The 25,768-nt window shown below is 45.1% G+C and overlaps 1 long non-coding RNA gene across 9 annotated transcripts in view; it reads left to right on the top strand.

The window, feature by feature from the left end:
- Positions 1-937: 937 nt before the first annotated feature.
- LOC140534170 (uncharacterized) overlaps positions 938-25,768 on the top strand; it is a 67,662-nt gene continuing 42,831 nt past the window's right edge. For 2 of the 9 annotated variants that reach the window (XR_011977189.1, XR_011977191.1), the window contains exons 1-7: positions 938-997; positions 2,680-2,793; positions 3,417-3,647; positions 21,046-21,163; positions 22,836-23,019; positions 24,020-24,120; positions 25,651-25,747. This is a non-coding gene — a long non-coding RNA (uncharacterized lncRNA). The other 7 variants (XR_011977190.1, XR_011977196.1, XR_011977197.1 and 4 more) reach the window with 6 other exon arrangements.

The raw sequence follows: 25,768 nt of genomic DNA, 5'->3' as shown, positions 1-25,768 counted from the left end.
TTCCCTTGTCCCCATCTTCTCTTTTGTCTTGTAGGGCCAGATAACTTTCTATACCCCTTTACCTGTATTTCTTATTTCCTAGTAGCAAGAACAGTACTCGACAGTTGTTCCTAAAACTTTGAGTTCCAACTTCTCTTCATCTTTCCCTCCCCCCCCCCCTTCCCTTTGGAAGACAAGCAATTCAATATAGGCCATATCTGTGTAGTTTTGCAAATGACTTCCATAATAGTCGTGTTGTGTAAGACTAACTATATTTCCCTTCATCCTATCCTGCCCCCCACTGCTTCTATTCTCTCTTTTGATCCTGTCCCTCCCCAAGAGTGTTGACTTCAAATTGTTCCCTCCTCCCATTGCCCTGCTTTCCATCATCCCCCCCACCCTGCTTATTCTCTTCTCCCCACTATTTGGGGTTTTCTTGGCAGAGATACCAGAGTGGTATCATTTTACAGATGAGGAAACTGAGATAAACAGGGTTAAGTGATTTACCCAGGGTCACACAGCTAGTAAGTGTCTGAGGCCACATTTGAACTCAAGAAGATGAGTCTTCGTAATTCCAGGCCCAGCACTCTATCTACTGCACCATCTAGTTGTCCACCTATAGTATATCCAATGGTGAATGTCTAATTGCAGTTGTTGACACGGGACTGGAGGTCAGGAGAGAGATTGGGGATAGATCCAAGAGTCATCTGAGGAGATGATAATTAGACCCATGAGAGCTAATGAAAACCATGTTGACTGGACTGTAAACTACGTGAAACGAAGATTGTGTGATAAGGCTAGAAAAGTGGCCTTGGGACCAGCTTGTGAAAAGTTTGCGTGCCAAACAGAGGAGTTCTATTGGATCCTAGCAATGATAGAGAACAACTGAAGTATGTTGTCACTGAAGACCAATGATGTCATAAAGGTGATGACTTGCAAGGGAACTGGATTTGAGTGAGGCTGAGCTGCGCAAAGTCATCAGTCCCACTCTCTCCTCCAGAGTCATTGAAGTCCAGTGGTAAGAGAAACATTTATTGAGCAGCAGAGTGGCTTGGCTCAATGTGAGCTTTAGGAAAATCACTTTAGCATTTGTATGGAGTTGGAGAAGAGAGGCTTGAAGTAGGGAGACCAATTATGACGCTATTGAGCAAAGGGTGATGAGACAGTGAAGTAGGATGCTGGCCGTATTAGTCAAGAGAAGAGAATGAATTCAAGAGATGTTGTGGTGGCAAAAATGACACAATTTTGCAAATAATTTGCGACTATGGAGTGAGAGTGAGTGAAGGGTGAATGGTTTCCAGGTTTCCATTTTGAACCCGGTTGTTTTGACTGGAAGGATGCTGATGCTCTAATTAGAAACAGGGAAATTGCCAAAAAGGAGAAGACTGAAGGAGAGGGAAGGCAATGTGGCGTTTTGAATTTGAGATGCCCATGGGACATGCAATTTGAAATGTCCATTAGATAGTTGGAGATGGGGGACTGGAGTTCAGGACAAAGGGTAGAATTGGATCTGAGAGTCATTTGAAAAGATTGACCTCATGGGAGCTGATATTATTACCAAGAAAGAGGATGGAGAGGAGAGTAAAATACAGAACCTTGAATTCTACTCACAGTTAGAGATGTGATATGTAAAATGAACAGCAAAGGAGACTGAGAAGAAACGGTCACAGAAGGGCAGTTGGGTGGCACAGTGGATAAGGGTACCAACCCTGGAGTCAAGAGGATCTGAACTCAAATCTGGCTTTGTGACCCTGGGCAAATCACCTGACTGCCTCAAAAAGGAAGGAAAGAAAGGGAGAAAGAGAAACAATTACATAGGAATGACCCAGAGATGAAGGAGTATCTAGAAAGAGAGTGGTCAGCAGTGTCACATGTAGGACCAGGACAGAAGAAAGGCCATCAGCTTAATTAGTTGGAATCATCAGTAAGTTTGGAGAGGGTACTTTCAGCTGAGTGATGAGGTCAGAAGCCAGATTACTAGGGAGTAAGGAATGAGAGGAAAAGAAGTGGAGGCAATGACTGTACGCAGCTTTTTCTTAAGAGTTTGGCAGTGAAAGGGAGGAGAGATATAAGATGATAGCTTGAGGGGATGGGAGGGTCAAGAGAAGGGTTTTTAAGGATTGTGTGGGAGAGCTTATTATGCTTGTAAACAGTTGGAAAGGAATCCTAGACAAGGAGAGATCAAAGATTAGAGAGGGGGGATAATTGTGGAGACAATCGGTCTCCTGCCAGAGGAGAAAGGAAAGGAGGGAATTAAGGGTACTGAGGGTACTAGGAGAAGAGTTGGCCCTATTAAGGAGTGCCAACTCTTTTTTTATTCAGAAACTGAAATAAAGAATAGAATGGGGAATGATATTAAGGAGTTTTGAGTTGTAGAGTAGGGAAGAAGAGAATGACCTTATCTTTTCTCAGTAAAAATGAAGAATAAGCTGCTTTACTGAGAGGGAGGGTAGTGTGTGTGTGTGTGTGGGGGGGGGGGCTTCCAGAAAGAGGTCATTAGAGCATAGATTTAGAGCGGGAAGGGGTCTTACATATCATTTAGCCCATTTATCTCATTTTTGCAGATTGGGAAACTGAGGCCCAAGGACATTAACAAGTTTCCCTAGTGTCACACAGGGAGTAGTACCCAATGTTGGATTTGAACCCCAGACCCTCTGACTTCAGATCCATATCTTTCCATTGTCATTTGCTACTTCCTAGATTTGGAACAGCAGCTGAAGGAAATGGAAAGTAACTCCACTGGGAAGAAAAAACAATGAAGACCCAGTTGAGATCCCATCAGATAAACTGGTGAAAGGCTCATTCAGCACCTTTGTATGACTTTCTCTAGAACTATTTAACATATTAGTAGAAGCTAAAGAAAGGGAGAAATGGGATAATTCAGAGTTGGGGGACAGCAAGTCGTAAAGGGAGATATAACTTGGAGGCAAGAAATTCCAAAGTACGGAACCTCACAGAGTTGAACCAATTGACTTTAGGGTCAAGATTGGGGAAGGGAACAAACATTTTTTAATTGCTTACTATGTGCCAGACACTGTGCTAAACAGGAGATGATAGTTTTTAAACCACTTAGCATAGTGTCTTGTACTTAGTATTCCCTTCATCTTTACAAGAACCTGGGGTGGGGGAGGGGGTAGGTGCTAGTATTATCTCCATTTGACAGTTGGGGCCACCTCGAGTCATCCTGATAAATATCTGGCCACTGGACCCAGATGACTCTGGAGGAGAAAGTGAGGCTGGTGACCTGCACAGCTCTCCCTCACTCAAATCAAAGTCAACTGCAAGTCATGTCATCATTTCCCTGATGTCATGGTCCTCTTCGAAAATGAAGAACAGTTGAAGAAACTGAGGCAGGCAGCAGTTAAGTGATTTTGCTTAGGGCACACAGCCAGTAAATATCTGATGCTGTATTTGAAATAATATTTTTCTGATTTTAGACCTAGCCCTCTATTCACCATGTCATCTTGCTGCTAAAATTGGGAGGGAGAAAACACACTGGCTGGCGATGACTGGGGAGAGCACTGAGAAGTGAAGGATTGGAAGTCTCGGTGAGGATGAAAATTGGTTTAAGAAGAATGAGACAAACAAATGATGGAGTGAGAAGAGGGGAGAGTCAGAAGAAGAATTTTAGATTGTTGATCATGGAGGTATAACATCTGTGGGTGACGGTGAGTTCAAGAGGATGACCATTTCTCTGAGATTTCTTCCCATTTCCGCTCTAGATATCTTGTATGCACATCATTGTTGATATGTTTTCTCCCCTAATATGAGTATTTTTTTATGGCAAGGAATGGATTTTTGCCTTTCTTTGTGTCCCCAGTGCTTAGCACAGAAACTAGCACATAGTAGGTGCCTAATAAATGCTTGTTCACTGATTGACCATCCCTATGTACGGCAGAGTTGAACAAAGGTGAACAGAATTGAGGAAGTTGATGAGAGGCCAGGGTGAGATCCCCTAATATAAGGACAAGATTGAGGGGAAGAATTAACCTGTGAGTCAAATACTGAGCTCATACAAAGTAGATTCTTATCAAATATTTGCTCAATTTAATCTCTTCATCATCCCCAATTCTAATATAGTAGCTGATGTTTCTACAATGCTTTGGGATAACCAGAGAATTTTACATATGTCATGTCACTTCTACAAAGAATTTTACATATATCATATCACCCCCTCTGGAACATTCCCCTAGTTGAATCCCTAGACCATAGCTGTTCATTTATATTTTAGGGGGTAACCTTGTAGGCAGTCATTCCTACTGTGGTAGTTACTGGGTTCCCACCAATGTACTACCCATTAACAATCAGCTAGTAGAGTAGATTAGCTCTTAGCAAAGGTATTTACCCCCCAAAAAAAATGGTATAGCAAGCATAGTACAGTAGTTAGAAAATATTCCCCTTTTAGATGTCTTCCAAATTACGCACAAGCATCCACGAGATATGAAGGCTGAAATTTAAAGCACAATGGTAGTGAGATACACTCTCAGGATATGTACGACAAAGGCAATTCACAACAGTTGGTGCTGCAGGACTTGGCTCTTTTTTTCTCTTCATAGAGAGAGTTCTCCCTTTGGGTACAGCATCTCTGCTGGGTTGATTGTTCATCTGGGTGACCCGGGTCTTTTCCTTTCCAATGCTGATTGACTTTTCTGCTTTCAAGGGTCACTCTCCTTGAAGTTTGATCCTCCTTTGTGCCTATCTAAGAAGGTGTGTCTGCTCTGTGATTGAAGAAATGTCTCCTATTAGTAAGTGTATGTGATAGAAGAATGTGTGTGGGGGGGAAATAAGAGAGGGGAAAATGAATGAAAAACCATTTATCAGATGCAGTATATGTGCTAGGTGCTGGACTAAGCACTGAGGATAGAAATACAAGCAATAATAATAATACTAAATAACATTTATAAAGCACTTTAAAGTTTGGGAAATCTTTAAATATATGAACTCATTTGATTCTTACAACAACCCTGTGGGGTAGGCACTATTGTGATGTCCCTTTTACAGAAAAGGAAACTGAGACACAGAGAAGTTAAGCGATTTGGGTCACACAGGGTCACACAGCCAACATTTGAGGCAAGGCTCAGGTCTTCCTGACTTCAAGTCCAGGACTTCTGCTCTCCTCGCTTCTTCACTTAGCAAAGGAAGACAACACATCTCTGGAAGTGGTTGCCAAGGAAATGTGTTTTGGAGCTGAAAATCAGGGGGAATGGAGGTTTGAGTCATAATTGACAGGCTGTTTTCAGTAATGGTTTACTATTTTCAGAGTTAGAAAGTGAGGGGACTGGGAGGAAGGTTAACCCTGAGGTGGGTTGACTTGGAGATGACCATGGTGGGTCAGGCAGTGGCTCAGATGCCAAGGGTGAGAATGGATGTTCACAGTGAGAGGTGGGAGGTGGGAGGTGGGGGGTGTGGGAGGTAGGAACTGTGAACTGGAGGATAGGCAGCAAGTCCTGGAGAGATTTAGGAAGTCAGGAAAGGAAATTGCTTTCTCCTAAAAATCCCCGACTCCCCAAAGAGATCTCCTTCCTAGCTTGAAATCTCTCCCACTCTAGAAACATCCGGGACTGTACCATGTAGTGCCCAAAGCACAGGTTCAGCCAATCATATTGTTTCCCTCTGGGCTTAGAGAGGTGTTGGTACCTTATAAAGGGATCAGGATGTTATATCTTGGTAACATGTTAAAATCTCATGAAGAATGTCACTATCCTGTGACTATATTTACTGAAAGAGTGGAGAACTCCCTCCCTGACATGTATTATCAGATCTGGTCCTTAAAACAACCCTCTAGGGTAAGTGGTGCAAGTATTATCATCTCCATTTTGTAGGTGAGGGGAATCTGAGATTTAAAGAAATGAAATGACTTGCCCATGGTCACTTCATGAAAGAATCAGCAAGAAGCTGAGACAGATTTGCACTCATGTCCATGGACCTCCCATCTGTGGTTCATGCCATTTATACCATGGCAACCTCCCTAAAATTCTGTGATCACTAAGGACTGGCTTTGTGGAGGAAGAGGGATTTGGCTGGATTTTTAAGGCTGGGTAGGATTTATAGAAGCCGACAGGAAAAAAGCGTTCCAAAGCAAAGGAACATTTTGAGCCACAGTTCAGAGACAAGGAAGAACAAGACCTTTCTCTGGGGAGATTGACAGAAGCGAATGGTTTATTCAGGAAAGTGCTTAATTGGAGATAAGGCTGGTAAAGTAAGCTGGCATCAGGTGATGGAGTGTTTTAATAATAATAGCTAGCATTTATATAGCACTTTAAGGTATTCATAACGCTTTATAAGTATGATCTCATTTGACCCTCACAATAACCCTAAGAGAGCTATTTTTGTTCCTGTTTTACAGATGAGGAAAATGAGGCAGACAGGTTACTTTGCCCAAGGTCAAGTCACAGCTCATAAGTGTCTGAGGCCAGATTTGAACTCAAATCCTCCTGACTTCAGGCTGGGCACTCTATCCCCTGAACCTCCTGGTTGTTGGCTAAGGTGTTTGGACTGTATTGGATAAACAATGGGGAGCCACTCACAGTTCCTAAGCAGGAAGTAATATGTGTAAAGGCATATTTCAAGAAGATAATCTAACAGTGTGCAGAAGAGATAGAAGGACAGAGAGCCTGAAAGTCCAGCTAGGAGACTATTGCAATAGTCCAGGCGTGAAGTGACAAGGTGATGGCAGTTGGAATGGAAAGGAGAGGAAGGATGATGATGGCATTTAAGAGGAAAACATTTCAAAGCAAGAGTTGATAACACTTGATGATTGCTGAGCTATGAGGGGTGAGGAGAAGGATCATTTCTTATGATCCAGGGTAGGTGATTGGGAAAATGCTGGAGTCATTAACCAAGGGGGAGGGGGGAAAAGACACAGCAGCTGGAACTGCCCAGCAGATGGTCAGACATGGAGGTTTGGAGCTCCAGGAACCCAGCTCCAGGCCAGAGAAGTAGACTGGCATTCATCTGCACAGAGGACTAGAGGGGAGGGTAGAGGAGCCCTTCTATGAAAAGAGGGTAGAGTGGAAGGAAAACATACAATTGCCACAACCCACTAATCTAACAAACACCTACGTCCTCTCCTCCCTAGGGATTCCCAGACTAGAAAGGCACAGAGGAGTGGAGAATTTGGGGAAAGGGCCAGGTGAAATGGGAAACATTCAAATGAGATGCAAACACCATGCAAATCAAGACTATTTGTCTTTTATTCTCTTTTTTTTCTGAGTCCATAGCTTGAGTCTGTTTTGTCTGGAGCTGCACCACAGGGTGTGATGCAGTGATGTGTGTGTGTGTGTGTGTGTGTGTGTGTGTGGTATGGTGTGGTATGGTGTGGTGTGTGTGTGAGGGATGAAAGGAGAGTCCTCCCCTCTTCCCCCCCGAAACTCCCTTTTCCTCTTAGTGGATTCTCTTTCCTCACTGGCTGAGTCTGAAATCAAGAGAAGAGCAAACCCTCATCTTGTTCTCCCTCTCCCTCCTTCCCCTCTCAGTACAGCCTTCCTTTTCTCACTCCTTTTCATCTAATCCCTTGTATGAAGTAGATTAGAGAGAGGTAGTAGAAGGACCAAGAGTCCCTCCATCTGCCCCCACAACTCGTAAGGAATCTTTGAATTTTCCTAATGGGGAGAGAGAGGGTGAGAATGAAGAAAAAAATGCAGAGAAAAGGAAGCTGACAAAAAGATAGAGGGATAGAAAGAAAAGGAGAAGGAGAAAGAGAGAGAGAGCGGGAGAGAAGAGACAGAGACAGTGAGAGATAGACAGACTACTGCTGGACAGATAGATACCCTTCTCTTGTGGCCACTGTGGGATAACTCGTGTTCAAGGCACTTTCTCCTTCACTGCCCATATTGAACACTTTCTTTGTCTGTCTACCTCTTTGTTTGACTTTATTATCCCAACTGTAGCCCTCATTCTCCCTCTGCCCTGTCTTTCTAGGTGTTCTTTTTCCTTCCCTACCTTGTCCACACCCCTGTGGAAGGAAAGCTGCCAGCTAGGATTTAGCTGTGTTATTGTTTCCTGGTCTTGGACAGGTACCTCCTGATTTCTGTCTCTGTATTTCCCCATCTCTGAAGATGATGAGAAGCTTCTGCTTTTCCTTTAGGTGTACCAGATACAGGGGACTCATGGGGATAACTATTGTCTGTCTGTGGTTCCTGAGAGGATAGGATAAGGTGCTTTGAACCTAGAGGAGAGTCTGCCACTGCTCCCCAGTCTCCTATCCCCACCACACAGTCACCCCTTATCTAAGGATAGATAAGAAGAATTCAGGTATAAATGCAGCCAGAGGGATCAAAGTTGGGTATTGAGAAGGACTTCCCAAGAAATGGGAGGGGGAGATACCAGAAGCGATCACTAAAGGAGGCTGGGTGATCATCTCTTTGGTGGGTCTCTGAGAAGAGAAACCTTCTCTCTCTTATGATCAGTTGGGAGTGATGGAAGAGCGATTTCTGAGGTAGAGGGATAGACAACAGAAATGCCTCCCCCACTCCCGCACCCCCAGTCTGTGCAGTCCTAGAAAAGCCCTCTAGATGTAGCAGAGCAGGGAACTGGGGGAGGGAGAGGGTGAGACTCAGATGGACAATCGCACTCTGCTGCTACCTGCCCTGCCCAATCTCTCCCATACCTGGGTTCCCTTGGATGCTGAGAGGGAAACATGAGTAACCTTCAGCTGGTCCCATTTCCCCCAACCTCATCTTTCCCAGCCTAGTTCCCCCCCACCTCTCACCCCCAGGCAATCCATGAGAGATGGCTGCTGGGGATGGAGTGATGTATGTAATGCAGATAAAATGTCAGCGATTCTAAATGGGGCCGGAGATGCAGCCGTGGGGGGGAGGGGGGAGCAGGGAGGAGCAAAAGCAGGAGGGAGGGGAGAGAGGAGAGAAGGGAAATGATTTGTAGGTCCTCACTACGGACAGCGGGCAGGGGCGCAGAGCTCCCCTCAGCCCCCACCCCCGCCAGTATCCAGGGGAGGGATGGACCTGGGCGCCCAGAGCCCAAATGAGATTTTGAAGAGGGAATTGGGGCGGGAGTGGGTGGGGGGGAAGGAGGCGGGAGGGAAGGGGGGGCATCGGGACCGGAGCTGCTGATGTATAGCGGTTTCATAACTTCCTCAGTATTAAAGGCAGGTTCATGGGGAGGGCAGGGCCATTAATCACGTAGCTGAATGGAGCTGGGATTTGCTGAGAGGCGCGCTTGCTGTCTGCTGCTCCTACCCGGCCCAGGGTTGGGGTGATGGGGAATGGGAAAAGAACGGGTGGGGACACCCTCTTCCCATGGTCCAGGGTGGGATCTGGAGGGACTGGAGCTGGGCATTTTGGCAGGATGGACCAATGGGTTTGAGAATATACGGGAAAGCCAGAAGGAGAGACATAGAGGATTAGGACTTCCCTGGTGGGATGGGGGAAGGATATGGGGGGGGGGGCGGGTCACTGAGGAGAGGGTCAGAGACTGGAAGGGACACTTCAGTGAGAGAGGCAGGGCGTACACAGTATGGACAGGAGGGGGGGATGTGAGGGAGCAGGGGCTGAGGAGACACGGAGGGGAGAGGAAGAGAGGTGGGGTGATTTCTGGGTATGGAGCAAGAGATGGATCACGTGCAAATATGATGTAAGTAAAAAGCAAACAAGCCAAAGGTGTTTCTGAGTCTTCAGCTCTGGTTCTTCCTGTAGGGGCTAAGTGTGAAGGACCATTTCCCCCCTGGCTCCACACTTTACCTTACATGACATAGTTGGATGGGGCCTTTGAAGTCATTTAATCCAAGCTCTGCTCTCTTCATTATGAATAAACAAATTCTTTTCAGTGGGTGAGAGCAGTATAAAAAAAAAAATCCATGACCTAGGGTAAGGAGGAATTAGTCAGGTGTGGGAGTTAGGAAATCCAAACTGCCCTACAGGATGTGATCATCTCCAGGATATAGATATGAGGTGATATCAGGGGATCTGCCTGGACTGTCACCTTTCAACTCCCCCAAGTAGATGGAGAGCTGAGACCAGGATTCTGGGGTTATCTTCTTGAATTTGTGTTTACCTCAAAGAGGTCAGATGTAAGGACACACACAGCAAGGAACAGAGAGAAAATGACAAAGAAAGGGATGGAGTGAAAGAGAAAGCAATTCATAAGATCGTATATTTAGAGCTGTACTTAATATTTACTGCTCACCTACTGTGTGCAAGACACTGTGCTGAGCACTGAGGGAGAGAGAAAGAAGTGGAAGACATTGGGTACCTACTCTTGAAGAACTTAGAATCAATCTATCAGGAGAGGCGACACACTGATAAAATCCACGTCCAGAAACAAAAAGATGTGTACAATGACTATAATGAATATATGCTGTAAGCAAAGCCATAAGTAATGTTATTATGTTGACTGTAAGAAATACTATGGGCTTTCAGAGAGAAGATATCACTTATAGCTGGAGAAAAACCTTCATAGAGGAGGTGGCATTTGATGGAATGTCCCTTAAAGGCCGGGAATGTTTTTTATGTGTTCATTCTTGTGTACCTATAACCTGCAATTCATTGCCGGCACACAGCAGGAATTTAATAAATGCTTGTTCACTGATTTGAGCCAGACTTTGAAGAATGTATAGAATTTCAACAGGTAGAGATGGGGGAATGAAAGGAAGGCATTCTGGGCCAAAGGAAAGATAGGAAAAAAGACATGGGCATAATTGGGAAGGGTGAGTTTTAACTAGAGCTTAGGGCTTAGGCCAAGGAGAATGGCAGAAATAAGAATGGATAGGCATCATAGGAGCTAGAGGCAGAAGGTTGCTAAAGGGGTCACCTAATCCAACACCTCCCTCCACGTTACAGGAGAGAAATCTGAGTCTCAGAGAGGTTGGTACCATACTCAAAGTCACATAGGTTGTAAGTGTCAGAGCTGGTATTTGAACCTGTTCTCTCTGGTTCTCAGTCTAATACTTAAAGACTGTGAAGGACTTTAAATGATAGGTCTAGATTTCCTTTCACAAGCAATTGGAAGTCTTTGAAGGCTTTGTGGAGGGATATATTTAGAATTTATGGTGTTAGTACATTGGACTGACTGTAGGCTGGTAGAGAATCTTGGAAGCAAGGAGGCTAGTTAGAAGCAGTGTGGTAGAATGAAAAAAACACTGAACTAGGAGGCAAGAGATACGGGTGTTGGTCCCAGCCCTGCTGTGACCCAGCTTGCTGTGACTATGCTCGCTGGGCCTCAGATTTCTTCACTACAAGGTAATACTTTTTGGTCCCTTCCAAGAGGAATAGTAGGAAACAGTGATCCAGGGTACCAATAATAAAGGCCTAGGCTTAGGATGGTGGCAATGGGGAAGGGAAAGAGGGATTGATTGGGGAGATAATTCAGAGAAAGAATTGATATGATTTAATGATTGATTGGACATAAGAAGTGAGAAAGAAAGGCCTTAGAGATGACTTTGAGGTTTTGAGCCTAAATGAAAGGAAGGATGGTGATGCCATTAGTAGAAACAGGGAATACAGAAAAGGATCAAGGATTGGTTTGGGATGGGATTTTTTGGTTATTGTTGTTGGAGGGAGGGGAAGAAGAGGATGAATTCAGTGTAAAACATGTTAAACTTTAAATGGTATAATACTCAAATGGAAATGCCTAGTGAATAGTTGGAAATGATGGTCAGGAGCTCAGGGGTGAGGTCAGAGCTAGGTAGAGATTTAAGAGTCTTCTGCACAAAGTAAATTATAGGAATGTTCAAGATTTCTGAGAGAGTAAAGAGAGAAAAGAAAAGGGCCATGGATGGGTTAGGGGGGAAGAAAAGCTCCTGAAGTGCCTTCTAGATCCCCTAGTTGCTACCTCTGTGACTTTGGGCAAGTCATGTCCCTTCTGGGCCTCAGAATGGAGATGGGGATGGAGCCATCAATCTCAAAGGTATCTTTCGTCCCTCAGTCCTATGAGAGAAAAGCAAATGCATGCAAATATCATGGTACTGAATCCAAAGGAGAATTAAATCTCATGGAAGTGGTGGTCTAAAATTTCAAATGCAGGAGAGGGTTCAAGTAGTACGAGAACTGAAAAAAAGCCATTGGATCTGGTGATTAGGAGGTCAGAGAGACAGAGATGGAGAGATAGAAACAAAGGAAGAAAGAGACTAAAATAGATCATCATCTGATTTATGAATTTAGAGACAGAGCCTTCAGTTTCTATCCCAAGCAGACCCCAAGGGACAGAAGACAGGAAACAGAAGCATGTGTTTAAGTTTGGGGAGGGTATCTTTTTCTGTCTTTGTAAGGTCTTTGCCTCATGACATCTTCTGTTTTGAGGGTAAGGAGAGGCCAATTTGTACTTGCTCATAACACAGTTATTATGGTATAACCTATGTAGCCCTGGGGGACAAATGAGGACCTAGAAGCCAAAATTCCATTTAATTGCATCATGGTTACTTTGCCTCTCCCTTACATTGGGATAGGTTGGCTTTTCTTGTAACCTCTCCCACCCTTTCCAGTCTGAAGATGATCTATGAATTTTGCCGTATGTCTACCTTCCATCCATCCTGCTGTAGTTGGTAGAGATGGCCATCTTCCACTCTCACTCTGATATCTGTGTGGTCCCCTCAGGATAATTGCTCTGCACAACTATAACAGCGCTCAGACAGATTGTCGAGCATCCCAGCCCCGACATCTCCCACGACTGCATCAAGCCAAATTACTTGCCCCCCCCAAGCCTGAGGCTCTGGCAGAATCCGATTATCGGGGAGAGTGCTCTGCTGAGCTGACAGCTCCTCCAATAATTGCTTCCAAACTAAGCGATGCAAATCAACCAGTCCAGCCTGCTCTTCTCCCAGTGATCCAGGTGTCCAGGACTTGTAGAGGGGGTGCCCCAGAGGCAGGGTATCCTACCCCATGCCAACTCTAAGACACCCAGGGCCTGGACTGGTGGGGGTGGGAATGGGGGTTGGGTTGGATGGGGGTGGTCAAGATGCCTACTCATTTTGAAGTTAGTCTCTTTTGGATTTGTGACTCAGTCTTCCCTTCTGGGGTATGTGGACAGTTCATGATGATATGTGAAACAGAGAATACCCATCCTTTACGCTATTTAGAAAGAGGGAAAGAGAAAAAGAAGATAAAGAAAAAGGGAGTATAGGAAGTAAAGAAAAAAACTAGAGAGGGAGGGAAAATGGGAAAGAAAGGAAATAGAAAGGGGGAATGAAAAATAGAATAGAGATATGAAGAGAGAAGAGGAAAAAGGAGAGAAGGGAAAGGAGAAAGAAAAAAGGAGAAGAACAAAAGAAGAAAAAAAGAGGAGAGGAAAAGGAGAGAGACTGGGGAGAGAGAAGAGAAAAAGGAGAAAAAAAGAGGGAAGGCAGGAAGAAAGCACAGAAAACAAAAAGAAAAGAGAGAAGAGAGAGTGGGACAAAAAGGAGAGGGGTTAGGAGAGAAAAGAAGAGTTTATTGGGAGAAACAGATTGACAGTGTCCAGCAAAGAAAACCTTTGAGAGAGATGTGGAGTTGGGGGTCATTCCATCTGATCCAATGAGGAGAAAGGATGGAAAAGTTGTGTTCAGACAGTTGGCATTGCACTATATAACAAAGTCTCTGAGCTTGAGCTTCCCACCAAACCTGGTGCTTCTGGGCTGAATGTGTTCGGCCTGGCTAGGGGATCCCATGGTCACAAAGTGCAAAAAACCCCTCTCCCCTGAACAGAATCCCATAAAGGCCATCCTATACAACCCCTTGCCTTCAGGGATGAGCTCTCCTTCCCTTGGAGAATGTTTTCTTTGCCAGTCCCTTCTTACTCTTCAAATTTCTCCCCTGATTCCCTCACCTCATACCATCAGTCTCTCCAGTTTCAGGGATCTCAAAGCATTGCTTTTTCTAAGAGTTCAGAGAGATCATTACTCTCCTCTCCCTGCCTCAAAGCTACCTAACCTGGTCCACAGCCATATCTGCCTTTGGAGATTTCCAGGAAAGGAGATATAATGACTTTGTTCCACCCTCCTGGTGATTTTTCAAGGTCTATGACCTTGTATGGTCTAGGCTGGAATTTTTGTAGAATCTAGAGCTTGAAGGGAGAAGTGGTGAGGAACTAAGGCCCAGAGAGGTTAAGGAACTTTCCTAATGTCACACAGGAAATGAGTAGCAATTTCAGAATATGAAGCCAGGTCCTCTGTTTCCTAATCAAGAGTTTTCTCTCCTCTAAGTCACATTACCTTCTAGGAGACCACCGTCAAATGGGATGATGGTCTGAGGTCCCACCTTGTGACTCTGATCATGTTCCTTCATATCCTTCATCTGCTATTCCATTTCCTCCTTCAGTCCTCTCCAAAAATACCTGAATAGGTCATGAGACAGGAGGCTGAGGGAGAGACAAGATGACTTCGGAATTGAGTACAAATATGGGAAACATGAGCAATGCCACTTATGGTCGATAGATGGCGCCCACAGCACAACACAGTCTTGGAGTTGAACTACACAGTGAAAAGCCAGCCAGAGTTAACCCTATCCTAGCCCGGTCCTAGCCCGTCCCAGGTCCAGAGGAAGCTGGCTTGTGTCTGAAGCGGGTGGCTTGGGCCTCGGTGACATGACTCCCCAGACTATTTGAGAACAGGTCTGGGTCTCATCCTTTCCTGGCTCCTCCCCACCAGACCCAACTCATAAATCAGTAGCAGCTCCCGAAGAGACCTTAGCAGCAGGACAAGGGAAACCCAGTCCTTGGGTCTTTGAAAGGGACTGGGAGTGGACAGGGGGCTCTGAGTGTCTGTGTCTATTCTGTCTCTGCCTGTGTTTGCTTCTCTTCTCTACAAATGTCTGCCTCATGTCTTTCTTTTCTCCACTCTACCCACTGTCACTTTTGGCTGTCTATGGAGGTCTCTAAGCATTTCCCAGACCAGTCTCTTTCCCACTCACAGTTCCTAGGGAGTGTGCTTAGGAGAAACACACACACACACACACACACACACACACACACACACACACACAGAGACAGTGAGAAAGAGAGATGGAGATAGATAGATTGTGAGTATGTGTATATGTGTGTGTGTGTGTGTGTGTGTGTGTGTGTGTGTGTGTGTATGAGTGTAGAAAAGGTTCTCACTAAACCACTGAGGAGCAGAGAGGGAGGGGGAGGTTAACTCTTTCTTTCCATCCCCTTTTCCAACCATCTCTTCTTTAGAAGTGAGGGTAAAGGGAGGAGAGATCCTATTTACAGGTGGCATTAATTTACTTACCTCCTCCCCCATCCACCTCAAGGATTTCAGTCCCATTCTCCCTAATCCCAATCTAGGAAGATGGATTTGGGAGGGTGGAGAGATTTTAGCTCATCTGTCCTTCATGAGGGCTGCCACGATGTGACTCTACCTGCCCAACTTCTGTGAGAGGCAATAGAGAAGGTGAAGGAATCCTGGGCTGAAAGCAGAGGTGTGCTAGATCCAGCCAGCTCAAATCTGCTCAAGGGCCAATGGTTAAATCTTCTGAGTGAGTATTCATATTTTGGAAATCAGCAGATGATACAAACCAGGACTTGATTTATTATTTTGTTGGTTGTCTAGACTTAAGGAAGCAATGGAGAAAATGTTACTAATTCAGATTAAACTTAAAATTGTGATCCACTTTAGTGGTTAAATATTTACCAGTCTGCTTCTGGCTGAGAGGCAGATAGCATTTTACTTTTTCCAATGACATGAAAAGAGAGTTTTCAACATCCCTTTTTTATAAAGTTTTGAGTTCCAAATTTTTTCTCCCTCCATTCCTCCCATGCCCACTCCCCAACATAGAGAGCAATCTGATATATGTTATAGATGTACAACCATATAAACATATTTCCACATTAGTCATGTTGTGAAAGAACAAACAAAACAAAAGGGAAAAGCTACAAAAGAAACCCCACAAAGTGAAAATAATATGCTTTGATCTGCATTCAGACTCCATAATGCTTTTTCTGGATGTGGATAGCAGTTCACGAGTGAAAGACCCTATTTTAAATAATCTTAGAAGCATAGACAGAAGGGGCAGCTAGGTGGTGCAATGGATAGAACCCTGGCCCTGGAGTCAGGAGGACCTGAGTTCATAAAATCCAGTCCTAGACACTAATTGGCTGTGTGACCCTGGACAAGTCACTTAACCTGATTGCCTCAAAGAAAAAGCATAGATAGAGCGAAGGGCAACTTGGGAGTTACTACTTTATTTCAGACACAGAGCAATGGTTAGATAGCAAGCTGGTGACTGAGATGGGACACAACCTAGGACTTCTGACCTCTAATGGTCCCATGTTCTTTTCCCTAATTCCAAAGGCCCAGTGCTTGTCAAGAAAGCCAGGGACTGAGTAGGGCTGCATAAGACTCCACAATAAGATGGAGCTTATGTCACCCTGCTTTCTGCAACACACAGTACCATGTGATGGTCTGTGATACAATTTTGTGTATGATGACACAACATGACAGAGACATAAAGGGACAGACATACAAACACAAAAATACACAAAAAGAGGGCAACCTGAGAGATATGAGATAGGAACTGAGAATACCTGGCTCTTGTGTCTCCTACCTGGCAAGTTCACCCTGCCTGGGCTGTAATGTGTTTAAGATTAGCCAAAACATCTGCTCTTCAAGTGGAAGATGGCTGTACTTAGGTCATTACCAAACAGAAGGTGAGACAGAGACAAATAGATATGAGAAAAGAAAGAGACATGCATAGAGAACAAAACATAGAGACAGACACACATGGTGGGGCAGGAAGGAGAGAGAGAAGGAACAAGCATTTATTAAATACCTGCTATGTTCCTGGCACTATGCTAAGAGCTTTACAAATATTATTTCATTTGATCCATACCCACAGAGGCCGATAAGGAGAATTACACAAACTTATACCCAGATCTTCATGGCTAAAATACTTCTATTTCCTATCTAAAGTCCAAGTACAAAATTAGCTTTATTTGGGAGGGCTGTAACCACCACTAGAATGTTTCTCAAAGGCAGGGTCGGCCTAGCACAATATCTTGTACGTAGAAGATACTAAATGCTTGTTGGATTGGGTAGTTAGAAGGAAATGGACACATCTAGAGATCAAGAAAGATGTAAAGAGATATTAATGCACCCAGAGAGAAAGAGAAGCAGAGACTTGTAAATGTTTGTGTGTGGGAGAATCTGGTATAAATTACAGCTCGGAAATAAGGGACTACAGGAGGTGGGTGATTGATTCGGTTTCTGTACACTATATGGAGTGGGGGCCAGCTTCTCACTCCTGGTGTCAAAGGGTCATTGCTTGTGTATCTTCAAGCACCCCTTGTACTCATTATGCTTATAGGAACTTGTTGGTGTATGTATACAATGCGTGTGTGTGTGTGTGTGTGTGAGGGGATGAGCATGGTGAAGCAATGTCCTCTCCTGTTTACAGCTTTCTCATTTTCTACATTATTCTATTTACTACCTTTAAAGGTTTTCCTCATGTCCACAGATGGAGCTCTGTTCAGGGAATGTGGCAGGAAGGAAAAGATACTATTCTCGCCTACAGGGAGCTCCCAGTCTAAAGGAGAATCCAGACCCACCTAGATCACTGCAAAGAGACGAGAAAGAAGGCGAGGCACTGTGATTTGTTGGAAAGGATGCTGGATTGGGAGTTTCAAATTTCAGTTCTGCTGTTGACTACCTGAATGACATTGGGCAAGTCACTCCCTTTCTGTAGGTTTGATTTCTCCCATAGAAGATCAGGGGTGTAGACTAGATGACCCCTAAAGTCCTTTTCAGTTCTAACACTACGATATAAGCTAAAGTCTGAGAGTTAGTAAGGGAAGTCTTCCTGGAAGAGATTTTTGGCAAAACCTTTGCAAGGGGTGAAGGTGAAGACCCATAGAGTTGGAAAGTTCAAGTTGGGTAAAACAAACGTACATAAAGAGTTAAAAGTTGGGCTGAGGTGGGTGACCTGCTGTAGGTTTAGGAGGCACCCAGAGGCAAGGGCAGAGAACTCTAGAAGGGCAGGGGTCATGAGTGTTTATCTAGAGGGTGGGGGAAAATAGGATCTTACATGCACGGACACCTGGATTCTATTGTCTTCCAGGGTGGGTGAGGGTTGGTAGGAAGGTATTCCCTGCCTTCTCCAGGGGGTGCAGTTTTATGAATCAACATGAGTGATGAAATCTGATGCAGAAACAGGTAAAACTACAACCCCCAGCATCCACTTGGGCTGAGGGTGAATGACGTTTGGCAGAGCTTGACTAAGTGTTTCCGGCGGAAGGGGCTGAGGCCTGCAGAAGTGTCCTCCTCTGCCCGCTCCACCATCAGCCCCAGAGCAGACTACATTACCCATTGTCCTCTGCCCGAGGATCCGGAAGCAGCGTGGAAAGTAGGGGGCGACCCTCCCAGGTGAGGGACTGGTAGGTTGGCTATGTGGGTGATGGTGGAGGGGGAGGGCGCAGGGAGCAGCAGAGAGCCCCTGGCCTTAGGGAAAGGGCAGGTGCAGACTGGGGAAGGCTATTGGCAAGGAGGAGATACAGGAACTGAATCGCCTGGGTTTTCTGTAGTTTGCACAGAGTCCCAGGACAAGTAAGGCCAACAGGAGGAAGTTAGAGCAACAGTAATAGTACTTAGACTATGGGGAGTCAGGCTGGCCTTAGAATCAGGAGAGACCTGGGTTCCTATTCTGGTTTGAGGCCTGTGTGATCCTGGGCAGGCCGTAACCTCTCTGAGCTCTAGCATCCACATTTAGAGAAAGGAAATCGCACTGTGCAAACCCACAGATTTGGAAGAGACTTTTCCACTGGGCAGGGCTGGGGAATGATCAGGAATAGTTTAGAGTTCAGATTTTAAGGAAGACAGATAACAGGCATCACAGGATGCTTAAGATGTAAGGCCAGCAAGAATCAGGTGTCAAGAATCAGAATGGTTTTCAATGAAAATTCATTTATTAAACATTTAATGTATGGTAGCCCTGGAGATTCAAAGACGAAAATGAAATAACCCCTACTCCTGAGATGCCTAAAGGTACTGGTATATACAGAGGATGTGTGTGTGTGTGTGTGTGTGTGTGTGTGTGTGTGCGTGTGTTCAGTCAGAATTACTAACTTTCTTTTATTTTCAACTGCCTTACCTAGAGACATTTCAAGCTCAACATGCCCAAACTCATTATTTCTTCCCTCCTCTTGCCCATCCCAGATTTCATGGACACTCATTCTATTGAGAAAGGACAGCCAGGGTACATAATAAATAGAGCACTAGTCTGGAATCAGAAAGACTCCTCTTCCTGAGTTCAAATCTGGCCTCAAATATTTACTACCTGTGTGACCCTAGGCAAGTCACTTAACCCTGTTTGCCTCAGTTTCCTCATCTGTAAAATGAGCCAGAAAAGGAAATGGCAAACCATTCCACTATCTTTGCCAAGAAAACCCTAGATGGGAGCAAAAAGTGTTGCACAAAATTGAAATGACTGAACAACAACAAAACATACCAGGCACCATGCTAAACATTGGGATACAAGGAAAGGCAAAAGATAGTCCCTGCTTTCAAGGAGTTCATAGTCTAATAGGGGAGTGATCATGCAAATAACTATGTACAGACAAGCTACATAAGGGGAAAATTGGAGATAATAGAGGGAAGACATTGGCATTAAGGAAGATTGGCAAAGGCTTCCTCTAGAAGACGAAACTTGAAGAAAACCAGGAGTCAGAGATGAAGAGGAAGAGCATTCCTGGCATGGTAGATACGCAATGAAAATTCTTGTTTAACAAAAAGCAAAACCAATTTCACTGGATCAAAGGGCACATGCGGTGAAAGATAGTTTTAAAGCGTAAGAAAACTGGGAGGGGAAACTAAGAAGTTCTTTGAAAGCCAAACAGAAGATTTTATAATTGATCCTGGAGGTGATAGGGAACCACTGAAGTTTATTGAGTCAGGAGGGTGGGAGTAGAGGTGGGGGGAAGTCAGAGGGTTGGCAGTGACAGGATTAGACTTGAACTTTAGGATGATTCCTTTGGCAGCTTGAATGAGGGATGGATTGGAGTGGGAAGAGACTTGTGGTAGGGAGACTAATCAGAAGGCTATTGGAGTAGTCCAAGCATGAAGTGATGATGTTACCTAGGTCAAATCAATAGGATTTGGCAGTATGTATATATAGATATAGATATAGATAGATAGATAGAAAGACAGAGAGAGAGAGAGAGAGAGAACAACAAGGAAGTTAGGAATCGAGGAAGTCATGCCCCTTTCTTGTAAAGATACTGAGTTCATTTCTGGGTTTTGTTGAATTGAAGATGTCTAGGAGACATCCAAGAAGTTTAAACTGAGTTCAGAAGGAAATTGTGTCTATGAAGAGGTAAAGTTGAGGAGGGACTGCATTTCAGGCATAGGAGAGCTGCTAGTACAAAGGAATGGAGTGTCACATGAGGAACACCAAGTCAGCCAGTTTGGCCTGAGTGGAGTGCCAGGAAGGGAGTGATCTGTCATAAGACTGGAAAGATGGAGCCAGATAGCCAAGAGCTCTAAGTATCAACAGATGAGGTTGTATTTGATCCTGAAGGTGATGGGAGCCACTGGAGTTTATTGATTAGGGAGGGGGTGGGGTGGAATGTTGATATGGTCAGATGTAGACTTCAGGAAAGAGACTTTATTGTCTTTGAGGAGGATGGATTGGATTAGGGAGAGACTAAGGTCAAAGAGGCCATTTAGGAGTCTGAAGTAATAATCCAGGCGAGAGGTGATGATGTCCTGAGCTGGGGTGGTAGCTGTGTAAGCAGACACAAAGGGAGATAAAGGAGAGATATTAGGAAAGTAGAAATAGCAAGAGCCTGCTTTGTGGCTTGGTCTTTTGGTCTGGGATGCTTTTAGTGCACTCAAAGGCAGGAAGTATGGCCAAGGGGACCTTTGTAGCTCCCTTTGAGTCACAGATTTTGATGCTTAGGGATTGAGTATCAGGTCTAGACTCCTCTTCCTCAGTTCAAATCCAGCCTCAGACACTTACTAGTTTGTATGACCCTGGGCAAGTCACAACCCAGTTTGTCTCAGTTTCCTCATCTGTAAAATGGGCTGGAGAAGGAAATGGCAAACCACTCTAATATCTTTGCCAAGAGAACCCCAAATGGGATCACAAAGAGTCAGATATGAGTAAGCAACACCAAGTAGCTCTACTTCCTTCCTCTCCCTGGTCCCAGGTTGACTCCCCACCATCTCTGCAGAAGCAGTATTGTACAATGGAAGGAAGGAGAACTTGCACTTGAAGTCAGAAGTCCAGGGTTTGGGTCCCTGTTTTGCCACTTACCATCGTGGGAGGTAAGTCACTTAAATATTACTTCTCTGGACTGCAGTTTCCTCATCTGTAAAATGGGGGCAGAGATACTTGGCTTCCATACCTCCCAGGTTCTTTAGGAGGAAAGTGCTTTGTAGAGTGTAAAACTGTATACATTTCAGCTAATGTTATCCCTTTTAGATATACAGTAGACATAGTGTGCTGGATCTGAGTCCATTTGTAATCTTTGACATAAGACCCTAATTACCACAGAAACTTGGGAGGGCATTTCCTCTATCTGCTTGCCTCTTAGACGGCACTTAACCCGCCTATAACGGAGGGCAGCCTTTCCTGTGGAATGAATGACTGAGAAAGCATTTACTGTAGTAAGCATTTACATCGTGTCAAGCTCTGGGTTAAGCCCTATTATAGGTAGAAAAAGCAAACAGGAGCTCACACTCTACCTTCAAAAGACAAGATGTGTAGGAGAGCTCAGCCCCGGGGGCAGATGACAAGGATGCCCCCCAGAAATAGCCTGCCACTACTGTAGAGGGAGGGAAGGGGATCTAAAGGGGGGGATGATGGATTCCCTATGGCAGAGGAAGGGATTATATAGCCAGGAGGGGAAAAGAGGAAGGAAGGTGGGGTGGGCTCTGTGGGTGGGTTGGGGAAATGGAGCCCTATTGGACCCCAGTCCTTGCTGGAGCTCTCCAAATACCCTGGGTGGGTATGGGGCAGCCCACTGGTGGACAGAATTATATCTTTCTTCCTTGGTTGTCCATTGCAAGCTGTCGGAAAGTAATTTCACACTTCTTCATGAGGTTACAGGTTAACCTCTATTCCTCATGCTGTAGGAGGGGAAAAGTCTGTCCCAACTTCTGGGGAAGAGGGGGATGACCCAAACCCTTTCTCCTTCCAAACACCTATTACTGTTGAAGGAGCTCCCCATGCTCCCAGTCACCTGGATTCCCAATCTAGGTGCTGATGTGGTCATTTTTCATTTTTTTGCTTTTCTTTTTCTTCCATCTTTCCATCAACCAACCAACAAGCATTGTGCTGAGCACTTCTCTGTTCAGCACTATATGAATCAGCCCTTCATTTGTCATAATTGTCATCCTCCCCTTCCCTGCCTCCAACTCTGGAGTGGGGGGGAGAGATCAGCTGGAATGAACGGAATAATATACCTCTTCTTTTGTCTTCATGTATCAGTTTGTATTTCCAAATATTTCCCTATCTGTTGACTAGGATTGTCCTCACCACAGCTAGGCTGTGACTTGCCTAAACATATAGAATTCAGACCACTTGACTCCCAACCTCCGACTTTTGACATTAGACCACACAGTGGAGCACAGCATCATTAAAAATAATGGCCCTTGTCCCTCTCTACCCACTGCTGTTACCTTCTTCCCCCGTGTTTCCATTCTAGGATTCTGGTGATTGAGAGAAAGTCCCAGTTGTGTTCAGGCATCACTGAAAATCAGAGTCAGGGTGACCAATCTTATAATCCTGAAGCTGGGCAGAGGATAAGGGAGGCAGGTCCCCCCAGGATATCTGAGTGCTACCCCCAAACCCTCCTCAGCCTGCAGTTGTCCATTTGGCATGGGAGGAACCACCTGGCTAGATCAGTTACACTCTCCCTCTGATGGAATTGTCTTATGTCTGGGCTGTGATTGCCTTCCCTCTTCTCTCCTCCCCCTCTTTCCTTGCTGATCCCAGCTAGAGCCTGAGAACAAGACAGCAGCTGAGTGAGATGAATCAGGCTGGGCCCTCTGTCAATCAGTCCTAAGCATCAGCCTCCCATGGGCACCGAGGAGAGCTGCAGAAAGAGGAAGAGGAGTGTCCGATCTTTGCCCTGGGAAGCTCCTGGACCACACGCCCAATCCTGGACAGAGACAGAGAAGTGAGTGCCACAAACTGAGTGTGTACATGCTGTGGAGGCACACACATACACACAAAATACAACACAGGGAAGGGCAGTCAGAATAGACTGAATCAGAAAAAGTTTTGAGTGGAAGGAAATACTGAATAGAGGAAGGAAGAAAGGACAGAACTGAGCAGAAAAAGGAAAGGAAGAACTCAGAAAATCCAAAACAATTATTTGTTGAGCACACACTTCATATGAGGCACTACATAGTGGCCTCTGGCCCCAGGGAGCTTACTGTGGGCATGGAAAAATTATACTAGAGACATGAAAAAAATAATAGCTTGCACAGTACTGTATTCAAAATAACCCTGTGAGTGGTGTCAGAAGGGTACTGCTGTCCTCATTTTACAGATTGGTGAAGGGAAGTGTCCAAAGTCACACAGCTGGTACTGGCAGAGCAATAATTTGAACCCAGACTTCCCAGATTCTAAAGTCCAGCATGATTGCCATTGTGCATCATAGCCTTGAAGCAGGAAGCTAAGAGAAATTCTAAATGCCAAGGCACAGGACCCAGAAGAAGGAGAGGTCACCAAGGGGTGGGGCTGGACTCCTGTTCTCCTGGATCTGAGCTCTTCCCCACTGTGGTTTCTAGGACACACACATACACTTCCTAGAATTTAGAATGAAAGGAGAGTCAGCTGATAGGAGGATCTGGCTAGGGATGAGATGGGAAGATTCTGCCCGCTTCAATTTCCACCAGAGCTTCCAGAAAGGGATCTTTTCTGTAATTTAGAATTAAACATGAGAAAAGACTTCCTGCTAAGGTGGAGAAGCCCAGGAAAGTTCTAGAGTCTTCTTAAGGAATGTTGAAAAGAAAGGCAGCTGAGATGGGGAGATCTTGGCTAGTGATAATGGTGGTAAGTCAGATGGGGAATCAGAATGGTTACCATCCTATGTGGAGGCAGAGGAATGCTGCCATTAGGGCTTTCTCCTAGTTATGTTTCAGGAGTGATTTGGGGACCTCTTTCTCGCTCAGGTAACATCAGACCTCCCACTGGGGCCTTCCAAAGAGTCTTTCACTGCTGAAAGCTTCCTCTTCCCCCTTCCAGCTTGGCCCAGGACCTTCTGGAAGAGAAGGTGAGACAGAACACAGAGCTGGACCAGTGCTGTCCCTAGATACCACTAAGGTCCCAAGGCTATGCTCTTCCTGAGTATGAACAAGGGTGGAGTTGTCTACCTGGTCCAGACTGGGGTGAAGAATCATGGTGGGAGGGAGTGGAGGAAGAGGCATTTTTTATCAGGATGCTTAGGTTATATGGGAAAAGTATGTGTGCATATATGGAGGGACACATGGGGTGGGGCATATGAACATGTGTGTTGCTGTGGGGTCCCTCTACTCCCCTACCCCTTGCTGGCTCCTGTGGTTGCTCAGACACTCTTTGCTTCACTGCCGGTCGTTAGCCAAGCCCATTAACGATGGTTCCATTTCCCCTCTGTGATGTCCACTAATTGCCTCCGGGAGCCCTTCCTTCCGCCACTGCCTAGCCCTCCTAACCCCACCCCTGTCTTTTGATTTCTCTCCCACTGCCATCCAGGCTGGGTCTAGAAAAGAGAAAGGGGGGAGAGGGAAGACATTTTTGTCTCTTTGCCCCACCTGGGGGCCATTAGACCCCAATTCTTTTCAAAAAGGAAAAGAAGACCCCCAATAAGGGAAGAGTGGTGGCGTTGGTTTGGAAAATTAGCTTCTTAGATGGAAAAGGACATGGTTTTTTTTTACCATGCTGGCTTGTTTGTTTGAATTTAGCCAGGGGTTCTTAACCTTTTTGTGTGTGTCTTAGATCCCTTTTGGCCATGATCTGGTGAAACCTATAAGACCTTTCTCAGAATTATGTTTTCAAATGCATAAAATAAAATACACAGGATCACAAAGGAAACCAATTCTGTAATAGGCACTGATCTGACTGAATTGACACATAATGTATACAATTATGAAAATATTTTCTGAAAGAAAAATTCACAGTCCCCCAATTCAGAATCCTATTGGTAGGTGCTGGAATGAGGATCTCAGGATAGCTGGACTTCAGGCAGCTGCTGGGATAAGTGAATGGGCAGGGATCACCAGCGGGGGTCAGATGGGTAAGGGCAGGAGGCTCAGTCTTTTTGATTGGCCCCAGCTAGATGATGAATGATTATTAGGTGGGTATGATGGCCAGAGGTTTGGGGACTAGGAAGAGGGTCAGAGTAATGATCAACTCTACCCTGTTACTAGCCTACCATCCTTCACAGCCTCCTCCCCCACCCCAAATCCTGGCTGTCTCTGCCCATCGTTCCATCATTCTTTTGTCAGTCATGTATCTTCAGTGCCTTTATGAAGGCTGAGGACCTTGGAGCTCTCACAGATTTGCATTTCTTGTGTAATGTTCTGATGCTAAAAGTTGGTAGGAAATGGGGTAGGGAGTGTCTTGGAGCCATCCTCAATGGAAGTTGAAAGTGAGGTGCCAGCGTAGGATCTAGAGATGTTGTTCCCCAAATCTCCAGCTATATGGACAGAAGTCTAAGACTGGAGTTGAATTCTTGATATGTGGATAAAATGGGAAAGAGCAGGTATACTGAAACCTAGGTATTCTGTCTATCTTTGTGATTCTCATGACTGTTTCCTTCCCACAGATGCCCTTTAGAAAGGTCTGTGTGGTCTGGCACTGTCTTGGCATTGGGGAGACCCACCTAAAATGTGGGCTCCCAGGATTGGAATGCCCAGCTGAAGGTGAGTGTTACGTGCTTTGGG

This window comes from Notamacropus eugenii, chromosome 3 (genome assembly GCF_028372415.1).
Source record: "Notamacropus eugenii isolate mMacEug1 chromosome 3, mMacEug1.pri_v2, whole genome shotgun sequence".
Taxonomy (NCBI): Eukaryota; Metazoa; Chordata; class Mammalia; order Diprotodontia; family Macropodidae; genus Notamacropus; species Notamacropus eugenii.
This window is presented reverse-complemented; position numbering and strand designations above follow the sequence as displayed.